Genomic DNA, 22,924 nt, shown 5'->3' with positions numbered 1-22,924 from the left:
GCGAGCGGCAGATGAAGCTTTGCTCACTTGCCCGCCATTCACCTCCAGCTGTGCGGCCCGGTTCCTAGCAGGCCGCAGACCAGTACCAGTCTGTGGCCCTGGGGGTTGGGGACCACTGGTTTAGATTAATCCATTTAGCCAGTATCTCCTGGGGGCTTCCATGACCCAGGCGCTGTGCTAGTGAAGACTGCATCACTGTCTCTGTCTTCATGCATGAAACAGCTGGTGGGAGGGATGGATGTGAAATAACCACCGGGGGGTGGGAAGCACAGACTGTGTGTGAACTTGGAACTGGTCTGGTTTGAAGATGCGGTGAAGGCAGGAGTTTGGCTCATCAGAAATTTTGAAAGACGGGCTCTGCGGCTGAAGCACAGTGAGCCAGGATGGAAATGTGAGCGCAGTGACACACGTGCAAGAGGTCTGTATGCTACTCTCATTGCTCCTGCCACACATCCTGCCTCTCTCTGCTGCTCCCAAGGATCCCCTTTTACTTCTGCTCCTTCTTCCTAATATTTCAGGGATCTGGGGGCAGCGAGACTGGTGCTTTGGTTTCTCTTGATCCTCACACAGCCTGGAGATTTCTTCCTTCCCAGCAGGTCCCTCGCTCAGCAGCATCAGGCCTGGCCCTGGATGGAGGGCATGTCCACTTTACGGACCACAGCAAGAACCTGGGTGGCAACTCATTAAATGGCTGTTCTGCCACCTGTCTGCGTAGGCTTAGCAGAAAATGACATAGGCATCTGGCAAAGGCATTTGGCCATCACTCTATTTCAAAGTATCAACTTGACCCTTCCCTTCACAGCTCCTCTCCTGCAGCAGACGGCTGGAGCTGAAACTCTGTGTTGCCTCCTCTGCTGAGCCATCACCCTTCTCTGAGACAGGCCTGTCTGGTCCCCATGGCTCTGTGTGCATATTAAGAACAGAGCCAGGCGTTGGCCTCCCTGTGGCCTCTCCTGAGAACCTCTTAGGGTTTCAGTATGGGTCCTCTGCCTCCCCCTCCACTGTTTTCCAGGATCCAACCAGCCCTGAACAAATGCTTCTCCTCTGCAAAAAAGAATCCCCAGGCCTCATGTGGTTTTAGCACAGTGAGGAATGATGATTTGGGATAGTTACAGGCTGAGCATCCTTTGTTCCCCATGGCTCTCCTCCTCCAAACCCTGAAACGTGAGGAGGCCCCTCAGCTGCCCAGCACGGCTGTCTATTGATGGGAAGCTTCTCTTGGCCCTGGAAGACGGCAAGGGTCTCTGCCGAGGGACTTGGTTTATTTATCTAGCTGGACTCCATCTCTTAGCATTCAGCTCATAGAGGAAAAGGCATCACAGCTAAAAGTAGCTCCAACCTTCCTGTGAAGACAATGAACAGAGAAAGAACAGATATTCACTGAGCCCCGAACTCCCGTTGGTGTTGTCTGCAAGGCTGTGGAGCAGCGGGGGGAGTTCAAGGGTTAGAGACGGGAATCCCACACTCACCCAGAATCACAGCACGGGAGGCACCAAGGTCACGGCAGCCAGCCCTCTCTTCTTCCGGGAAGACAGTGGCTTTTGTTGGTGTGATTATGGAACCTAAGCTCTGATTTCCATTCATTGTTCTAATCTGTCTTCCCTACCCAGACCCACTGCCAACAATGTAGGTTATTTCCACACCTTTGAATAGTAACACACATTTAATCAAGATACATTTTACATACATGTAAGATGTACTATAGTTGCAAAGGAACACTATCTGATTCGTGTTGTACAGTCAGTATTTCAGCAAGACCTGCCATCAAATAATTGCTCATTTAGTAATAATCTCATGTGTTGACTGAGATGAGAAATGGAAGTTCACATGGATGAAGTGACTTGTCCAGGCTGGTAAGTGATGGGATTGGAAATTCATTCAACCACACCTAGAAGAGTCTATGCCCTTTGTAAAAGGGTCATTAGACCAGTGACAGAGAGGCTGCACCTGAGCCAAGCAGCAGGGAGAGAGCCTGAGCTCTGATGGGGGATGACATCATGCTCTCCTCTGCTTGGGCCTGGAGGACTCCCAAGTCTGAGCTGACACCGTCTCATCAGGGTGGGGCTCCCTTTCGTTTCCCAATTGCTTCATCTGATCTTGTGCCGCTTCCTGGGAGCTTTCCCTGGACCCCTGGAACCCTGGTCAGAAAGCCATGGCCTGTCAGACTTGTGGACTGATGGGATTACTGCTCCTGCAATGCACAGACCCTGGAGGGGACGGCCACACGGACTCAGGGGGCTCTGCCCCTGCACACGCACAGGCGGACATGGCTCTGCCGGGAAAGGAGAGGGTGCCGTGTTTGTACAAGCAGCCCTGTGCGCTGTGTTGGAGCTTGCTGCTCACCTTCGTGGGTCAGGCCTTCTCTCCCACTCAGGCTTCAGGTGTCAAATGAAGGGGCGCAGCTGATGGCCTTTACCATTTTTTTACCTCTGACATTCTGTGATTTATAAAGTTTTAAATTTGCTACACAGCAGTTAAAATAAGACAGTCAACATTTATATTTATCTTTTTGCTGCCTTTGGGAGGGGGTAGGTCATCTGAGCCACTTTTTTTAAAAAATTCACATAAAAAAAAAAACCCTGGATATTTCAATACAGGAAAGTTTTCTCTTCTTTCTTTTTTCCTCCCTTCTCCCTAATGGTCAAAGTTTGGCCAGTTTCCTCTTTCCTCTGCGGTCCTGGTCTCCTGGAGATGTAGGCCTGGGTCCTTGTCCATCCTTGTACATTCCCTCCCTTCTTCCCTCAGGAAGGAGCGTTCAGTTCTCCTTGAACTCAGATCTCAGCACAGATGCTTCCTCCAGGAGGGGCAGATCGGGGGCGTTTTCTGTTAGTAGCTTAGCCACAGGGAGGCTATCACTGACCGGAGCTGAGGGAGAAGATCCACCCAAATATAGTCATTATAACCAGTTATACCTTTGGTCTTATTTATACAATCTAATTTTATGACTTGTATTTAATAGACTGTACCAAGGGAAAAGCAGTAGAGTATAGTAGTTAAGGGCATGGGCTCTTAGGTTCAAATTCCATCTCTCTTTTCTTAAAATCAATTTATTTATTTATTTATTTATTTTTGGCTGTGTTGGGTCTTCGTTGCTGCGCACGGGCCTTCTCTAGTTGCTGCAAGTGGGGGCTACTTTTCGTTGTGGTGCATGGGCTTCTCATTGCGGTGGCTTCTCTTGTTGTGGAGCACGGGCTCTAGGTGCTCAGGCTTCAGTAGTTGTGGCACGTGGGCTCAGTAGTTGTGGCGCATGGGCTTAGTCGCTCCGTGGCATGTGGGATCTTCCTGGACCAGGGCTCGAACCCCTGTCCCCATCATTGACAGGCGGATTCTTAACCACTGTGCCACCAGGGAAGTCCCCAAATTCCATCTCTTAAAGCTACTAGAAGAGCCACCATGAGAAAGTCACTTACTGTTTCTAAGTCTAAGGTTTGTCTTCTTTAAAACTCATAACTCATGGAACTCTGAAAATTCAAATGATTTAATATTAATAAAGTGTTTAGAATAGCGCTTGGCCTGGAGTAAATGCTCTCTCAGCTATTATTGTTGTTTTACTCTCTTCTCAAATTTTGCAACATTTCTTAAATTTTGGTTGTTTTTTCTTTTTTTTCTTTTTCGTCTCAGAATGTTTTGGAAGTTCTACCTTTTATTAAGGCTGCTTATTTTTAGTTAGTATACATCTGTTTAATATAAAGTGCACTGTGAATTTTCCTTTTAATTAAATAATAATTAATCTCAAGACACAAATTTGTGGTTTAAAGATGCTTTGAACACTACTGAAATAACAACAAAATCTAAAAAGGGAAAGGAGCGAAAATGAGCAACTTTAACGAAACAACAAATTGCCACAACTGCAAACCAGAAATGGGGTAAAATATCTGCCAAATACCATGCCTTTGGGCCAACACGAGATGAAGACTGCTCATGCGAGAGCCTCCACACACCTCCTGGGACCATGGGCCGTATGGTACGCGAGACCTCTCAATTGTTATTACCACCTTGAAGTTGCCTACAATGAAGCTTAGACTAGCAACAATCTAATCCATGGATGGTTTAACTATAGAAACACTTGGTCACAGCTGACCCCACTCATCTGCACAGATACTTTGAAATCTGCGGAATCCTGCAGGAGGTCAAGGTTACCTTGTGTTCCTTGCTGCTGATGCACTGGCTAGTAAAATCCCAGTGCTCCACTTTAAGGACTTCCTTTATGTGATGAAAGAAAATCCAACACATTGCCTTTCTTTTTGACAGTTCACTGCAGTTGAGATGTGTTTGTAAGGGATCAATTTAATGCGTCCTTTGTCTTTGTAGGGAGTGTTTTCTTGGTGCCGCTTTCCTAAGTGGAGTTGCTTCCTGCAGACTGTGGCTTGTAGTTCCAGAGCAGAGAAGATGTTATTGTCTTTCATTGAAATGAATGGATGTCCCTCTGGGAGTCTGGATATTATCAAGATGAAAAAGGTTCGACATTTCTTTTAGGAGTAGTAAATCGGGTCCTTTGTGAGGTGTACATTCAATCTCCTTACCAATCTTTCTTCTAGAAGTAACTAAGCCAGAGTGAAGCCTTTGTCTTAGCTACTGTGGATGGAGGTGGGGAAGGAGGCCTGTGTCACCCAGGCCCCTCCTCCAGGGCCAGAGACCCACTGGTTCCCATTTGGCTTCCAAGTGCCCAGGCATCCGGGGCTGCCCCTTACCTCCAGAGTCCCTCGCACTCCTTCCCATCCTCTCTGGAGCCGACTGGCTTCCTGTTGCCTCATCTCCACATTTCAATGCTTTGGGGTCTTCTCTGCTCCGTTTTACTAGGAATAAGTGAGGCCTTATCTGGTGAGCTGGGCCATGTTGATGCTTTGTCTTCTTGTATATTCTCCCATCTTAGGCAACATGCCAGGACCCACCATGACACTTTTCTTTAGGAGGGTCTTCCAATGCCTTCAGGAGACCCATGACTAGGAGTTAAATTTGTGTTAATTGTAGAGACAAAATTAACAGTGATAACATAAAATATTTTTCATTCAGAAGTTAATTGGGTAAATAGCAGGTAGTGAATATTTCGGAGTTTGGGTGTCTTACAGCTTCATTGGGAGCCAACATCACGTTGCTAAGAAGGCAAATCTGGACTGCATTAGTGGAGAAATGGAGTGTGGATCAGAGAAAGAGAGAGTTCTGCTGTCCTCTGTGCTGGCTACTTGGTCTGGAACTTCATATTTTAACTGTCCATTGCACTACAGGAAGAACCTTGAAAATAAATATTAGGAGGTGCCTAACATCTTGAGGAATCAGAAACCATGTTGTATAGAGAAGTGTGAAAAAACTGTGTAATCCAAGAGCACTGTCTAATCTGAAAAAAAGAGGAGACTTGAGAGAAAAACGATGACTGTCTCCAGATGTTGAAAGAACTACAATGTGGTAGAGAAAACAAACTGGTTCTGTGTAGTCACCATAGGGTAGAACTTTGATCTGTAGGTAGAAGTTGCAGGGGACAGATTTCATTTCATTCTGTTTTAGCAACCCCAGGGGCAGCCATGTGGGAAAGCAGTCACCATGTCACCCTGGGTGCCCGAGCCAAGGCTGGCTCCCTTTTTCCAGGAGCTTGGTGGGTACACGCTGGGTCTCTCACCTCTGAGCATGAGTAATTCTACAGGTTAGGAGTGAGAGGCTATGGCGTCTCACCGATGGCTCTGAGGCACGGAAGGAGGGCAGCAAAGCCACGCTGTGCTCACGGAGGGTGCTGGGCCTGGCCATGGCCGGCAGGGGATGTTTGTTCAGCTTTCATTCTCAAGCTGATGAACCAGGCCTGGAGTTTCACCTGCAGCCGCTCCTGCACTCCTAACATCTGAAGGGAAGACTCCAATCCCGACTAGACAGTCCCATTCGTGCCCTGAAGACAAGGGTGAGGGTGACCCACATTGGGTTGGCCTGAGGATGAAAGGCAAGGGCTGGAGCTCTGAGTCGGGGGCTGGGCTATAGACATGCTGTGCGGGGCTTTCTCTTTCCTGGTGTTCTTCCCTGTCTGTGAAGCCCATTCCCATGAACATCTCAGGCGCCGTCTTTCTCAGAAGGTTAAAAGTTCGGCTGGTGCTGTAGGAAGCAGCTCTAGGGTTTACCTAAGTCCAGTGGAATCGTTTGCCCTGCCCCCATCCAGTTAAAGGGTGCTTGGGCCACTGGGTTTGAGTTGGCCCTTGTCCGCCTATACTAATGAGAGATTCATCAGGAAACTGGCAAACTAGTTTGGTGTCACTGAGCAGGGCTTTGGGGGCTGACACTCACACCACAGCATTGTAAGTACTTACGGCCTTTTCACGTGGACACTCAGGGATAAGAATCCTTTCCCATGCCCGAAACATACAGATTCTATTTGTTATAGGAAAGAGAAAAGCAGAAATAAAGGGAAACTGATGTAAAACTTACTAAGAAAATCAAGTTCCAAGGGAATCCTGAGGTTGGATCTCATTCTTTCCAATTAATCTATACTTTTTCTTTGCTTACATTTGTAAATTTATATCTTAATATATTTTTATATTGATATTATATTGATTATATTGATTGATAGTTGCAATCCTGAAGTAGTCACTGGTACCACGCAAAGCCCGGACCATCGTCAGGAAAAGCCCTTCCCGAAGAGGAGAGAGACCTGCATAAGACCTAATTCCGGGAATGGGGTTGAGGTTATAGCAGGAAGGACAGTCCCACAATAGTGGGCTGGGAACAAGCTGGCCTCTGGCGAGCAGAATCCAGCCAGAGCAGCGATATGTCAGGCTGGCCTGATCTGGTGTGTGGCTCAGCTCTGATGCTTCGTCCAGAGTCCCGATTCAGGATCGTGTTCTTGATTTGCTGCCAGGCTAGTCTCGGGTAAAAGCTGGTCTAGAAGGGCAATGTTCCAGCCTTGGCCCCAGCTCCAGAGGCTGTCCCTTCCCTTCTGACCCGTATTCACTCCTGTTTGCAGATCTGCTCTGTCCAGACTGGCTGGGCTGGAAGCACTTAAGAAGAAGAGGTCTCAGCTGGACTCATTCGCTCCTTCCAGCGCTCAGAGAGCTGGAAGTCTGCTCCCGCCCCGCAGTCAGCCTGCCTCTTGGCAGCTCAGCTGGAGGGGGATGTCCAGGCAGCGGGGTGGTGCTGGTGGGGGTGGCGATTTGGCTTAACTAAATACTCTAGGGTGGGGCCCTAAACACGGGGAAGAGAGCAGGACTGGAACGTGAGGCCGGCGGGCGGGGGATGGCTTACCCTGCCCCGGTTTGGTTTCTCATTTGCCAGGCCTGTAACTGAGGAGCTGGCTGCTATCGGGTAGCATTAATTAACATCCAAGGTCACCACCCATCTTCTCAGCACTGTGTCTCCTTCTCCACACTTGGGCAAACCCAATGCCCACAAATTGGCACCAAGTCTGTACTCACAGGTTGATTTTAGACCTGGGGGGCAAGATTGATGGCTAGTCTGGAAAGGGATGAACTCCTGGCTGGGTGCAGGGCTTCTCCTGAAAGCAGGATATCCTGGGAATTCAGCTCCAAGGAGCTTTGGGGCCATGCAGAAAGAACAGACAAGCAGAAACAACTGGGGATGTATTTATGGACCAGTGCAGCCCACTGCAAATGGTTGGACAGTGCCTCTGGAAAAACGCATAGAGGTCCCCACGTAGAAGTGAGCATTGTGATTTTTTTGTACTAAAATTTGCTTTATGTCTTGGGAAAAGAACCTCAAGCTTCTTCAATCCCCTTCTATCATGTATCCTTGGTAGCTCTGGGAGATATTTTCCCTATTAAGCAAGCCGACAGCTGCTGATTTTGGCTACAGTTTGCCTTGCTCTGTTCTTGGGAGGAAAGAAGATGCTCAGCTGTCCTCAAACCTACCAGTGGAAATCAAAATAAAAACACAGATGGGCCTGGAGGATGGAAACCCCAAGGGACGCTGTGGGTTCCCGTTCTCAGCAGAAAGCTGCAACACCCAGTGATTATAGATTCTTCTCCTGCCAGGCCTGGGGTTGCATGGTGTTCCTCAGGGCTACTCCCACCTGACATTTCAGGATAAGAGACGTAGGTAGAGTGGCAGGTTTCAATGAGGAGACAGTGAGCAAGGCACTGGGCATTTCCTGTTCACCAAAATATTTCATCTATCATCACATTACCAGTTCTACCATAAGTGACTCATTTCTTTGGGTGTCAGTTTCTCCACTCCTGGGTTCTGATTTGAACCAACTAAAACAGCAGTTAACATTTGTGTTACTGTTTACTATATGCCAGGCAATAGTGTACAGATTTGCAAGGTTACACTTAATCCTCACCTAATTCTTATGCTGTACCCATTTTTCTGATTAGAAAGTTGAGTAGCAGAGAAGACACATAATTTACTCAAAGTCAGAGAGTTAGTAATTGGCAATGCTGGTTAGTCCACTACCCAAAATACATGAAATATTGAATATTTAAATACCAGAATAGATTGCCTTCCTGGGAAGACTGATGCCATTCATTCAATATCTACCTATCTATATCATATCTACATCTCTCTCTCTCTATATATATATCTATACCTATCTATCTGGCAAACCTAACTTAGAAATTATATATGTCCATCTATTCCACAGTCAAGGAAACAAATGCAAAGATGTTCACACAACCAAGAACCTCCAAACACTGGAAGAAAATCAACATCATCAGAAGGACATGTCAAATTACTTTGAAACTACAGTGAAATTACAAATTACATGAAAAAGATATTGCTTCAGGAAGCAAAGTTTAAAGCATCAAAACAAGAATAATTTAGAATAAGTATAATCCTTTAGAATAAGTATAATTAATGTTATCAAATGATATAATAATGCAAAAATGAGAGTACTTTCTAAATAAATTAATTCAAAACTCTTAGACATCTGGAGAAAAGAAAATAAGGTCAAAGAAATAAAAAAGTGGGTTAAAGAGCAGAATTAATGTAGCTGAAAATTGAATTTGTAAGCTGGAGGATGTCAACAAAGAATTCTTCCAAAATATAGCCCCAAAGATAAGAAAATGGAAAGTATTAAAGGAGCATAGTGAGACAGAGAGGGCTTATCATATTGTTCCAAATTCTGCCTAATTCAATTGGCAAGGGGAAAAAAATAACAAAACAGAACTGAAGGGAGGAATAAATAACAGAAGACAAAATTTTCAGAAATGAAGACATAAGTCCTCAAATCCAAACAGACCACTAGGTATTAGGTAGGACAAATGTAACAGACAAGCCACATGTACACATCGTGATGATGTTTCAGAAAAAGAGTGTCCTAAAATCTAATAAAGCAAAATAACAGAGATTGTAATTTCTCTATAAAGGAAAAAGAATCATTATGGAATTATAATAATTCCATAATATATAATTTGGAATTATATTTCTCAAAAGCAAGAGAGGATTTCTGAAAGCAATAGAGCACTATCTTCAAACCTGTTGCCATGTTAAATTGAAGAAGACTTGGAATATAGGGAGTAGTGGTCAGCCAAAGAAATAGTTAATTATTAATTCTAAATAAGTATTAATTTTTAAAATAATTAATGACAACTAATAAAAACTTGAACCCATAATCCTAAATGATTTTAGGACAGTTCAGATCACGGAACAAGGGAAAAGCTTTATATTTAAGAACTTTTAACAACATTTTTTTCCAGCTTTTTGAACAAGGGGACTCACATTTTCATTTTGTACTTGGTGTCACAATTTATATAGCCACCTCTGTCACCCAAAGAGGACACTTGAGATTTCTTTTGCTAAAGAAACTGGAACAAAGAGACTCTGTATTTGGAGACAGGCAAATAAGAAAAATGGGTGAGAAAAAGGAAAATTAAGTTAGTTGCTAACTGATTTAGAGACATCCTTAGTCTTCCATCTCCAACATGGGAGATTGTAGGGTCTTTTTCTGGAACAACTGAACCACTCAGAGGAAAGGACTACACGTCCTGGCATTTGAAGGTCACTAATATTGTTGGTGGCCCATTCCACCAACATACACTAAACTATTCAATATATAAGTTCTTCCATGCACAGACGGCCAGTTCCAAAACATTTTCATCCCCTCCAAACATGACCCTGTATCCAGGGCTTAATGCCCTCACTCCCATTTCCCCTTCTGCCTTTTAATTTAGGAATTGCACCCATTTGCATTTATACAATATTTAACATATATTGCATCTTAGCTTCTATTTGTTTTCTTCACAACGTTTATCACAACATACAATTACTTCACTATCATTGACTTATGAACTTTTTTCATGCCTGTCTCCCCACTAGGCTAGGAGCTCCCTGAGGACACAGCCATTGCTGTCTTATTCACTATTAGAGCCCAGAGTCTCCCACAGTGCTTTGCCCACGTTGTCTCTCAGTTAACTGATTTGAGTGAACAAATGTGAAAGGGCTCAATAAACTGTATGTGACCAAAATGACAGCTTCTGATTATAGAATGGATAGAGAGCAGATTCCCTGAGACCTGAGATCGTACGATGTTGATTCTGAGACAGTATGAATGACAGATGTGCTACCTGGGTCACCACACCTCCACCAACCGGGCAACGTGAGGAGTCGGGCAGGATGGACCACTGTATGCTTTCCTAGCTGGAGTAGAGCAGAAGCAAAGGCAGAAACATCTTTCTTTTCTCTTTTTCCCTCCCCCATCCCCCTCCCAAACCACAAATGGAACCTGTGAAGTTCAACATGACTCTTATTTCTCCTTTGCCTTCCCAGGCCCTTCCTTTATCTTTGGTTTCAAGCCTGAGAATAAATCTCTTGGTCACGTTACTTAATCAGGTTCTCCCAGGGAAAGGACCCTGCTGCAAGGATGACAGGAACCAGACTCCAAATGGTTTTCCAGGAGCTGAGGGAAGTGAAGGCTTTTCCTGCAGTTTCTCTTGCCAAAGAATTAAGGAAAGGATGTGGGTCATAGGGCTACAGCAGTGCAAGGAGGAATTCTAACACTTTCTCTAGGACTGTAGGGAAAGTCTGTTTCCCTTCAGTAGATGCTGCCCTTTGCTTTTCATGTGGTGTCTGGCTCACCTCATCAGAGGTTCTGTGCTGGGAAACCAGGGCCATAGCTGGCTTGGGTGGCTTATACTAAGATATACAGGAAGGAAATTAAGCCCTTTATTTCTATTATCCTTCCTTGGGCAATGGCAAGAAATTTTGCCTTGAGAGCCTTTATTTCTTCCAGGAGAATCGCCTTTTCCCTTCGGGAGAGATTCCCACCTCTCCAAGGAGCTGTTGCTCTAAGTAACCATTTACTTCCCAGTGACCTCAGTCTGAAGGCGTCCTGTGGCATCAGCATCCTGTTTCCCTGGTCATCATCAATGCAGCAATAAAGAGCACGACAGCAGGAACACACGCCCCCATCACAGCTTGCTTTCCACGTTGTAAAGTTTGAGGACAGCATCATGTCACCCACACAGGGAAGGAGCATAGTTCTCCAAATGAGTTACAGCATGGGTGGTAGGAACAGCTACATAAAGTTTAAAAAATGAATCCTGTGTCCTGCAACAGTGCAAACAACTCAAATTTGCATTCAAGATAAAAACGGAAAATGGAGAAAAACCAGGGAAGACCTACCACTCTAAGGGTAGACGGTACCCTCCCCAGAAACTTCAGCCAACACCTGCCTCTGCTGGGTGCTTCACAGATCCCTGCTCCTGCAGAGCATTTTGGTGTCCAGACCACCACGAATTTGGAGCTGGAGGAAACGTGACTTCCTTGGCTTCCTCTGCAAGTGTCATTCCCAGTCAGGAGCTGAGGGGACCCCACCCTCTGGTTTCTCAAAGCAGTTTCTCTGGAGGTCCCTTTCTTGCCACATTGTATTCTTTTCTCCATGTTCTCATTCTTTTGTGTTTGTTTCTTAGTTCTTTTAAGTTCTTTTACCTGCTAGAAACTTTAACATGTATTATTAATGTCTTTCCTGACAGTCCCCACACGGGACTTTTTATTATATCTCGACTATGTTTAGACAAAGCTTAGCTCATGGGAGGCACAAAGTACATATGCACAAATAAATAGGGGGTGGGGTTCCCGCACACCAGAATTTTGTGTCCAGTGCCATCTCTGACCATTCCAGGCCACCAAAAAGATTGCCTCAATTCCTTTTTGTGAGGAGAAATGACACCTACACATATATTCAGGCTCCTCACTGGATAGAACAAAGCCTGAGTCTTGGTTTAAGAATGAAAACTTTAAAGATTCTTGAAGGAAGTGAACTATAAAGCAATTCAGTTTTCTTTAAAATTACTCTGTTGTGTTTATGCTGATCAACAAGTTCAGGAGAAAACTAATATTCATTCTAAAGTTAGAGAAACAAACTTTAGTTCACCTTGATTGTTTTGCACTACTTTTAACCAATATAATGGGTTACATTTATTTAAATTTAAAATGCCTTTATCCATAGATGGTAAATCATACTGAATAACAATGATACCTGACTTTCAATTTCTTGAGCTTAGCTAAGAAATTCACGTCTCTTTTCTTTTTTCTTCTTTTGCATTTTCTCAAAGGTTTATTTAATTTAATTTTTTTTGTATTTTATAATTCTTTTCTAAAATTTATTTTATTCAAGTATAGTTGATTTATAATGTGTTAATTTCTGTTGTACAGCAAAGTGATTCAGTTATACATATATATACATTCTTTTTCATTGTGGTTTATCACAGGATATTGAATATATTTCCCTGTGCTAGGTCAGAATGGCCATGATTAAAAAGTCTACAGATAACAAATGCTGGAGAGGGTATGGAGAAAAGGGAACCTTCCAACTCTGTTGGTGGGAATGTAAAATGGTGCAGCTACTATGGAAAACCATATGGAGGTTCCTCAAAAAATTGAAAGTACAGTTGCCATATGAGCACAGCAATCCCACTCCTGGGCATATATCCAGACAAAACGGTAATTTGAAAAGATACATGCACCCCAGTGTTCATAGCAGCACTATTTACAATAGCCAAGACATGGAGAAAACCTAAATGTCCATTGACAGATGAATGTGTGTGTGTGTGTGTGTGTGTGTGTGTGTGTATATACATATATATATATGCCATATATATATATACAATGGAATATTACTCAGCCATAAAAAAGAATGAAATAGTGCCATTTGCAGCAACATGGATGGACCTAGAGATTATCATACTAAGTGAAATAAGTCAGAAAGAGAAAGACAAATACCATATGATATCACTTATATGTGGAATCTAAAATATGACACATGTCTCTTTTCTATAACATGTATTGAGAGGTAGGAAAAGTCAATTTAGTGGACATTATTAACTAATTTCACATATATGCCAAATCTTAGATAAATGGGTGCATTATAGATGAGCAGTAAGTATGGGTATATAGTGGCCAGGCGACATTCAGAGTGCTCTACAGGGTTTAATACACAGGTTGTGTTTCCACTGATTTATGCTAAAACTTACCTTCTCTGAATCTTTAACATAACCAATTCCAAATCTACCTGGAGCAGGGTGGTATCTTTTTAAATTTTCTCCAAGTCATTGTTTTTCTAGCCATGTTTCAGTTGCTGCTTGCTCTTTCAAGGTTTAGTTGCTTTCGGGTCTTCTTTAGGATCTTGAGGTTTTCATCTGTCTCACAGTCTCCAGATGTTAACCGAGATACAGTGTTCCTTGGTGTGCTCTGTGGGGCGGGGGTAGGTGCTATATCTTGGTTCTTGTCATTTCCTGCTTTGCAGCTTTCTTAGTCTCGTATTTCCTTTGATTTTCAAGGACTGCTTTTGATAATGGCTTATCATTTCCTAGTTGTGATTTCTTATTCTGGAGTGGTTTCTTCTCAGGCAGCTTGGAACTGATGATTAGTTTTTTCCTTAAAGCTGAGGATCTATCAACCATTGTGAATTTATGTTCCTAACCGGGCACTTCCCTTAAAACTGCTTGGTAAGCTATTGTTTTCGCTGGAAATAGTCCATCCAAAAATGGTTGCCAGGACAGGGCTGGCATAATACCAAACTTGTACCCATTATTAACGCACAAGCTGGGAGCATGCATGGCAGTAAAAACGTGCTCCCAACCTGGGCACCAAGCAAAATATGTAGGATCAGAGGTTACTGGTTTAGAAATAGGGTTGCATTTAAAAATATCCCATGATTCCATTTGTCCCTCAGATTTCTAAATCGAGCTAGCATTAATATATGGCCATGAGGACTAAATAAGCTACATTAGAATGCCAGTTCCAAAGTCAAACACTGATCACATTTCAAGTTGAAAATCATCTCTTTGGCAGGCATAAATCCATAAAGAGCATAAGACTCAGTAGACCTAGAATTCCAAATTACATCATAAGTGGAGCTGTGCTTTGGTAATTGAACAGATTACAGCATTTTCTCCATTTGTTGAAGGTGACACATCGTTTGCTCCCTGTAGCAGGAAGTTCCTGTCTTGTCAAATCTGTCCTAGGCGTTACAACACAGCAGTTGCTTTCTTATTCCATAGCATCATAACCTTATCAACCTTAGAGGAATGATCGTTGGCTAAACCTGCATGAGGTCCACCAAAGTTGGGGTATAGACATAACCTAACAAATACAGGTGCACCTTTACTCCCTGGAACATAGACAGTCCCCTTGTGTGATTGGAGTCCAAGTGATGACACACAATATTTACGCAATTATTATGTGCAGTAGGTACTCAATATATATTTGTTAAATGAATTAATTGTTGTCTTTCTCCCTTGCCCTCAGTGCCCAACATGCTCAGAAAATAGCTATTGATTGAAGAATAAATAGATGAATGAATGACAAATACATATTTCTATTGTTCATTCTTCTGCAAATGCCCTCCAAGCATGGCGAAGCAGCCCCTGGGCATGAGAACACCTCTTCCCCAATCTTTCTCCTGGTTCTGGTCATATGGCAGTGTTGTTTATAAGCAGGTTTCCTTTGATCATTTCTAAGGCAAGAATGAATTGTGTGTTGGTGAAAGACATGACTGTGGAATCCTGAAATATCTCCCAGCTCAGTTTTTTTTTACTGGAAAAGAAGAGCCTGTGGATGGGGAACCCTGAATAAGAGAAAGTTCTGATTTTCCTTGTCTATGGTTTAGACTAAAATAAAAGCGAATCCCTGACCTGGTCTTCCCTTTGACTAGGTCTCCTACTCCTGTGCATTTTCTCCAGTTGGGAATCTCTGTGAATCAGTAGGTCTCAGGCCAGGCCAGAGTCATATGGAAGCTTGTCAAGTGGTCAACCGGGGAAGGCGAGGGGCAATAGGAATGGTCTGAAGATGAAGCAAGGGGACTTATCACAGCAACCACCAAGACCTGCCTCCAGATTTACCTTTTGTCTTCCCTTCCAGGGACCTTGGTCTCTAACCCTGGCCATCCTCACCCTCCTTTGGAGAAGGCTCCTTCTAAAACTGACTGTAAAGTAGGACATGTCCCTCCAGATCTGACTCCCACCCCTCATGTCCCAAAGACCAGCCTAAATGGGAAACAAGAATGCTCTCCTGACTTTCCAGAGCTTCCTCTCCCCACAGCTGGGCATTGGACTCGTACACGGAAGGATCCGTCTGGGAGCACCAGGAAGGGTGGATATTCACAATCCCATATCCAGGTGTTCTGTCCAATTAGTGAAGCAAGGCTCCTATGTGGGAACCCTTCTTCACATGCCTGTCCTCCCAGTGCCTGGCTCTGAGGGGGACCCACTCTTTCCACCAAGGGTCAGACTCCTGCTTTGTGTCCTGAAGCTGCCTCACATGTTCATACTTTTGGTTCTTTTGGTTGCTGGTGAAAACTGGCACACTCCACGTCTCCATCCAAGTAACTTATTTGTTTAAAATTTTGGAACATCTGAAAAATCAAGAGTGTTAAAATGTGTGTGTGTGTGTGTGTGTGTGTGTGTTTGAAAGAGCATATGGAAAATCCCCTTCCCCCAGCTCTTTATAACCCTTCCCAGGCACTAAAAGCACAATGGCCATAACTCTCACCCATCCAAAAAAGTGCCGAGTGCAGCACTTTCTTGTTTTATATATCCTTGCTCTTAAGTGCTCACTGTTTGGATTTCTGATCCCATAACTTTATTTAGAAATTGAGTTTTACTGATGAGTCCCAGGGATGAAATGTACAGTGTGGGGATTACAATCAATAATAATGTAATATCTTTGTATAATGACAAAGGTGGTCAAAAGGTACAAACTTCTAGTTATAAGATAAATAAATACTAGGGATATAATATACAACATGATTAATATAATTAATACTGTAGTATGTTATATATGAGAGCTGTTAAGAGAGCAAATCATAAGAGTTCTCATCACAAGGAAAATATATATTTTTCTTTTTCTTTTCTTTTGTATCTATAGGAGATGATAGATGTTCACTAAATGTATTGTGATCATTTCATGATGTATGTAAGTCAAATCATTCTGCTGTACACCTTAAACCCATCCTGTGCTGTGTGTCAATCATACCTCAATATAACTGGAAGAAAAAATTTTAAAAAATTAAAAAATTTTAAAAATTGGGTTTTAGTGGAACTTCGTACTATTTGAGCTTTCTTCTGGCCAAGGGCTTCACCTCTGTGGCGGCCCCTCCTGCTCTATGAAGCTGGACCAGCATGACACCTGCTCCCAGCGGTGCTACAGGGTCTGGTTAGGGACATTGACCATCATGTGACAACGGTAACTCCAGAGGACCCTAACACCACAGAAGAAATGTCACGTGGATCTCTCAAAGTCCTATACCTTCTGGCCCCAGGCTGTCCCTTTCACTTCATCCCCTGCCACTTTGCAGAAACCTGGCGCTCTATAAATGCTTATTGAATGCACGTTCCCACTGTCCTTTGCTCTTTCCACTACCCACATTCTTAAGATTCTCTGGCTACATCATGCTCTTCCATGGGTCTGAGCCCTTGAACAAGCTCTTCTGTCTTCCCATGGTGCTTTGAGAATGCACATTTTCCAGATTCACATTAGTAAGTTGGGTCCCTGTGTTTATCTTGGAAATGGAGAAATTGAAAAATGTCTGCAAAGCAGTTGGAAGACTGAAAATGATACCATAAATGGTCCTGAGACATCAAGGAAGTTTTGGAGGATAGGAGGCTGATGGCATTGGAGCCAGCGATATCCAGATACTTAGGATTCATATCTGAGGGGGAAGGGATGGGCTTCTGCAGAGAGCCTGTAATTCACTCAACTTAGAGCATCAGGGCTGGGAGTGCTGGGGATCATGCAGAAAGCAGGGTCAGAGGGAAAGACTTTGGGGACCCTGCTAACGGCCTGCCGAGCTTCCTTTTGCTCAGCCTGTGAGTGGAGGAAGAGGATGTGCCTGCAGGCTCTGAGCCCCAGTGGACAGGGGCTCAGGGAACCTCGGCTGACTCTGGCCTACACCATAAACCAGGAAACTCCAACCCAGTGACTCAGCCCTGCAATGAACTCCTAATTCGCTTGGCAGTTGAGGCAGGATGAGTTAATCTATATCTGTGCAGAAGGCAGGATGATCAAAATCTATTAAGTGAAAAAAATGAGTCACAAAAATTATGTGCATACACAAATAGTGCATGCACACACACTCATACACACCCCTTGAAGAATAATCGCCACCATACTAACACAGGATGCAGGCTTTTAGGTGGATATTCCCTTAAAGGTGCTGTCTTATTTTTGCCCTATGTGATGGTCCAGTTCCTGATTACTGAGGGGCTGGCTGATTCTGATTGCCCTGGTGGTTTATGGCTCCAGGAAACTGACCCCCAGTCCTCTGCCAGCACATTCCAAGTCCCCATTTCCCTTCCAGGGTGGTTCCACTTCTGCTGTGCAGCCAGTCTGCTTACTAGGTTGACTATGGTCTCTCAAAAGAATCAGCAGATTCTTTGTAGGCTATTTGCATTTCATCGAGCTTGGTTTGATGTAGAAACATTGGCTTGACTATTGACTTTTAAGTAAAGTATTAATTGTGTCAGTAAAGGCCTCTGGGTTTTTTTCCATTTCTTCAGGGCCTGCAGAAATACAATTGGATTTTCTTTTAATGTTAAAAAGGACCGATCTCAGCCACCTCATCCCTGGCTTCTTTCTCTCTGCCTCTGCATAGCCCCTGGCCTGTTCTGGTACAGCAGTTGGGAGGGGAGTCTTGGCTGCCTGGTCTGGGCCACAGGGGATACCAGGTTCTGAGGATTCAGCCAGAGGTTCCAAGAATACCCTTGGGGAGACTGGCACCCAGCCAGCCGTTTGCCTGACTTGGCTGCAGCCACAGCCTGCTTTCGAGGTATTTAGCAAGTGCAGCATGAATGCCGCTGGCATGGCCCCCAATGAGGGAAAATAAAACACGTCATTTCTCAGGGACAATTCCCAGTGTCAAGTTCAGTGTTGTTCAAGTGGCCCCGACAGAGAAGTGTGTTCACCTGTCCCTAGAGCGTCCCCCTGCCCTCCCAAGGGCCTGTGGGACAACTGCTGGCATCACTTCACGGGAACGACTGCCCAGAGGACACAGGAACAACGAGAAAGTGATCCTGTTCTGTTTTCTATGAAGAAGTGAGCATCACCTGAATTCCCACTATTTAAGATAATCACCGTTAATATTATAGAACCAACTTTCTCGTATATATTTAAGCATGTATACACACACACACACACACACACACACGCAGGTATATATATATTTAACTGTATATGTAATTGAATCCTAGACACTTCAGCTATTATGTTATGAGACTCTGGATATTCATCAAATCTTGTGTTTTGGCAGGCATCCTCTGGCACCGTCCCAGCCGTGAGTGGGAAGGCTGCCCCACTACTGCTGGGTGGGCATTAAAGTCCAGGCTCTGATGTGGTGTCCACTGACTCTGGGGAGTGGGAAGGAGCTCATTACTGTTTAGCGAGGATGGAATTCCAGGCTCCCTACTTAGTTTACTTTGCCACCATCTTGAGGAGGGCTGGCGGTGTTTGAGGGGAGCCTTATTACACCCCAATGAGAGTGGAAGTGTTTGCCTGTGCTGGTGGGGAGGAAGGTGGGGCTGCAGTTTTTTCTGTGGTGTCTGGCTGGAGTAAAATTGTAATTGTCAAAAACTTTTCTGTCTTGTGATGCTACCCCAATTCTGGTCCTTCGGCTATAAAAAAAAAATAGGATTGGTGGGCCCTTGTTTCTGTACCTATTGGCATTTCCAGCTTGCTGTCTTCTCTAGCACCCAGTCTAAAATATGTGAATCCAAAAGAAAACCCAAGGAACTCACCACCATATCATGGTTGGGGTTCTGAAGTCCCTAGCCAGTCTGCCTTTTTCTCTCTGCTTTTCAGCCTTCTTATGTTTGTTTTATGATGTCCAGCTTTTTAGCTGTACTCAGCAGGAGGAATAGGAATAAGTATATTTACTCCATCATTGTAGAACTGGAAGTCCTCAATTATTTTTTTTTTAATGTTTAGGTTTTTTCTAGATGGTTTATGGCTCAATTTTAATTTTATACTTTCTGAATGTCTTTACATTTGGATTCAGCCCATTCACATTGATTTCAAATATAGATACTGAGCTATTCATTTCTTCCATTTTGTTTACAACTTTTGTACTTAGTCGTGATTTTTTTTCTTTCCTTAGTTTGTTGATCTAGTCAGGTAAAATTTTATTTCTTTTCCGGGTGCCCTGGTCTCTCTAACTTGGATATTCTATTATGCATCTCATTGCACTCAAAGTGGCTTCTTATCTTAAGGGTTCCACAGCTAATAAGTGCGGAGTTCTGTTGCTGCTCTGAGTATTTTGAGATCCTGGGGCAGTTTTCATCTAGAAACACAGAAGCTGTGGCTTCTCAGTCAGTTCCTTGGAGCAGGCCCCCATTCTTATGCCTCTCTGAAGGGACATTGGAAAGCTAAGTTGTGGAGGCCGGAAGCAGAGGAAGTGGCCCGTGTTGACTCTAGGGATATCTCAATATAGCCGTCTTCTCTGGGCATGCTGACAATTCCTATCATTTAAGGCAATGGCAGCACTAAAACCTCACACCACCATCATCTGCTTTTGTTCCATATTAAATGCATCCACTGGTCACAGCCCAACAGGAGCCTGGAGGGTCCACTTTGGACAGGGAACACAATTTCAAAGAAGGCCCTCTGGCCTCAAGCTGGTTCTTTTTAAAAGGTGACATGAGGGCATGGCCTAGAATCTCAAAGAATCTCAAATGTCTGTCTTTTGGGGACTGGCCTTCCTTATCCATCATAATAGTTTGGTGGATGGAGATGGAGTGTCTGGGCTTGGAGCCACCTGGGCTGATAGGACATTGGGTTAATTGTTTCCACCTGGCACTTGTCTGTCATTCTTGTTGTCTTCTAAAGGACCCTTGTATTTAGGCCACAGTTGGTGAGGAAAAGCAAAGACTTGTGGCATTTTTAAGTTTTTTTCTGAAGCAGCATGACCTCCCAAAAATGCTATGCCTCTCAAGTCCAATATTCACTCAAGTTAGGTCAGGATGCAGAGAGTTGAATATTAACTGGGTGTGTACCCCTTCTAACTCTGAACACTTGCTTACCCTTTCTGTGCCCCGATGTTCCCCTCGAGAATTTGTTGTCAGCAATCCAAGATTAACTAAGAAATCATATAGAAAAGTATCCCGGACTCAACAAAGGGTTCTTAAGTTCTGTCCTGCTGGTCTGACGTGGTGATCTTTTTTCTGTTGTATGCTAATACACAAGAGAGTGCTATCAAAATGTGCTTTAATGCAGTGAATCTGCTTAATCTCTGTGAAGTCCATTTTCCAAATAGAAATATCTTACTTATACATATAAAATCCAGTTCCTGAAGAATTTTAGACTCTTAATGTTTTATAGTATCAGCCCTCTAATTTCACAGTAGGAAAATCTTAGACCCAAAGCATGGCTATGACTGACCCAGAGTCTCCTGGCCCCCAGCCCAAGTGCTTTTCTCCACACCCAGTAACTCACTGGCCTTTTGGTGTTATCTGGCTGATCACAGAGCTGTAAGTGGGATGCTCATATGGACGGATGTAAACAAGGCAAGTTTCACACCAAGAAAAATGCCATTTTCCCTCTGCCTGATTCTTCTCCTCTGAGCTGTCTCATACTGTGCTTTGTCCACGACCAGAACTTTATCCTTTGAACCATTTTATGTGTCCTCATTCAGTGATTAAGCACACTGTGTGGAAAATGTACTTATTTCTTCCCCTTACCCCTTCCTTCTATCTCCTTTGGTTTGGAAATACAGCAGTGAACAACACAGACCAAACTCCTTTCCTCATGAAGCCTTCATTCTTGTTTGGGGAGACATAGTATAAAGAAAAAATGAGGAAAATGTAAAATATGTCAAGTGGTGATATGTGTTATGCAGAAAATTAAGTCAGGGGAAGGAGACATGGAGGGAGATCTGCAATTTTAAGCAGTTGGCTCGGAGAAGTCCTCATGGTGAAGGTGGCATTTAAACAAAGCACTGAAGGAAATGAGGAGGAAGTCCTATGCAGAGCTGGGCAGAGAGTGTCCCTGGCAGGGCATGCAGCAAGCATCACCTCCCCGTGCTGGGAGCTCTCCTGGGATGTCAGGAGGAGACCACTGTGAGTGGTGCAAAGTGGGCAAGAAGCAGAGCGGTAGGAAGTGAGAAAGAGAGATAATGGGACAGGGGCTCGGGGTGGAGAGGCAGGGGCAGGCTAACCACGAAGACCTTATCAGAAACTGTAATGAGCTAGGAGGATATATTGTACAGCACAGGGAATATAGCCAATATTTTATAATAACTATAAATAGAATATAACCTTTAAAAATTGTGAATCAGTATGTTGTACACCTGTAACTTATACAATATTGTACAATACCATACTTCAATAAAAAAAAGAAACTGTAATGACTTTGACTCTCATTCTGCGTCTAATGAGGAGCCATTGAAGGCTTTTGAATGAGGAATGACATAACCAGCTTTTTGTTTTAACGAGTTCACTCTGGTCGCTGTGTGGAGTTAAGAGTGTAGGGGGCCGAGGGCAGGGGAGGCTACTGCAGAGATCCAGGCAGAGGTGGTGGTGTCTGGACCAGGGTCGAGGTGATGACAGGTGGTCAGATGCTGGAGGTATTTTGGAAATAAACGTGAGAGCCTATGCCGAGGGATTCTGCGGGTGTGAAACAGAGGGGCAAAAAATGACTCCGAGAGTTTGGTGAGCAAGAGGAAACTCATTTTAAAAACGTGAAATTCAAGGTACAACTGGCCAAAGACAGATAAGCCTGGAGTGCTGTCCCAGGCACAAAGTGCCATCCTCACTTCTGCCCACATCCCATTGTCCAGAATTCAACCTGTTGGTCCAATCAAACTGCAGAGGAGATCTGGCAACACACATTTCCCAAATGCTCAGGGAGAGGAATTGTTGTGGAGAACCCATGACATGACTCTGCCACAAATGGCTTTAGTGAAACAGCGCATGTTCGGTTGAGGGAGCACCACGCAGCCATTCAAAGTACGCTCTCCAGGCTTTTCTGTCCCCTCCTCAGTGACAGTGGATGGCAGATGGCAGATGGCAGATGGAAGCAGCCCGGATCCAAGGGTCTCTGCTTGGGGGAAAGCTGTCTGGAGATGCTCAACATACATCAGACTTCGAGTAAGAAATAAACCTTTGTTGTGTCCAGCCATTGAAATTTCAACATTTCCTTGTTAATTCTGCACCGCTTAGCTTATACTAATACATCACCACATTTATTGCACAGCTGTTTGTTTTCAATTTCTTATTTTAAAACAAAGCTTCAGTGGACATGGTAAAACACAAATCTTTGTTTATACCTCTGACTAAGATCCTTGAATATATTCTGATTTTTGGAAAATGTGTATCAATACACCTCACCCCCTCCTGTCACACACACACAAAGTAGTACAAGAGAGTATCCCTTAGAACTTGGCCTTATGAAAATTGTTATTATTTTTAAAAACTTTGTTAATTTTATGGATTGCAAATAGCACCTCATTGTTTTAAATTACGTGGTTTGGATTTCTAATATGGTGGAGAGCACCCTTTCCTAAGGCCTC

General features: G+C 43.9%; 1 pseudogene; it reads right to left on the bottom strand.

The window, feature by feature from the left end:
• The window catches only part of LOC103014731 (eukaryotic translation initiation factor 2A-like), a 64,369-nt pseudogene extending 49,821 nt beyond the window's left edge, over window positions 1-14,548 (bottom strand).
• Window positions 14,549-22,924: the final 8,376 nt, after the last annotated feature.

This window comes from Balaenoptera acutorostrata, chromosome 16 (assembly GCF_949987535.1).
Source record: "Balaenoptera acutorostrata chromosome 16, mBalAcu1.1, whole genome shotgun sequence".
Lineage (NCBI taxonomy): Eukaryota > Metazoa > Chordata > Mammalia > Artiodactyla > Balaenopteridae > Balaenoptera > Balaenoptera acutorostrata.
The sequence above is the reverse complement of the archived record's forward strand: the minus strand, read 5'-3'. Positions and strand labels throughout refer to the sequence as shown.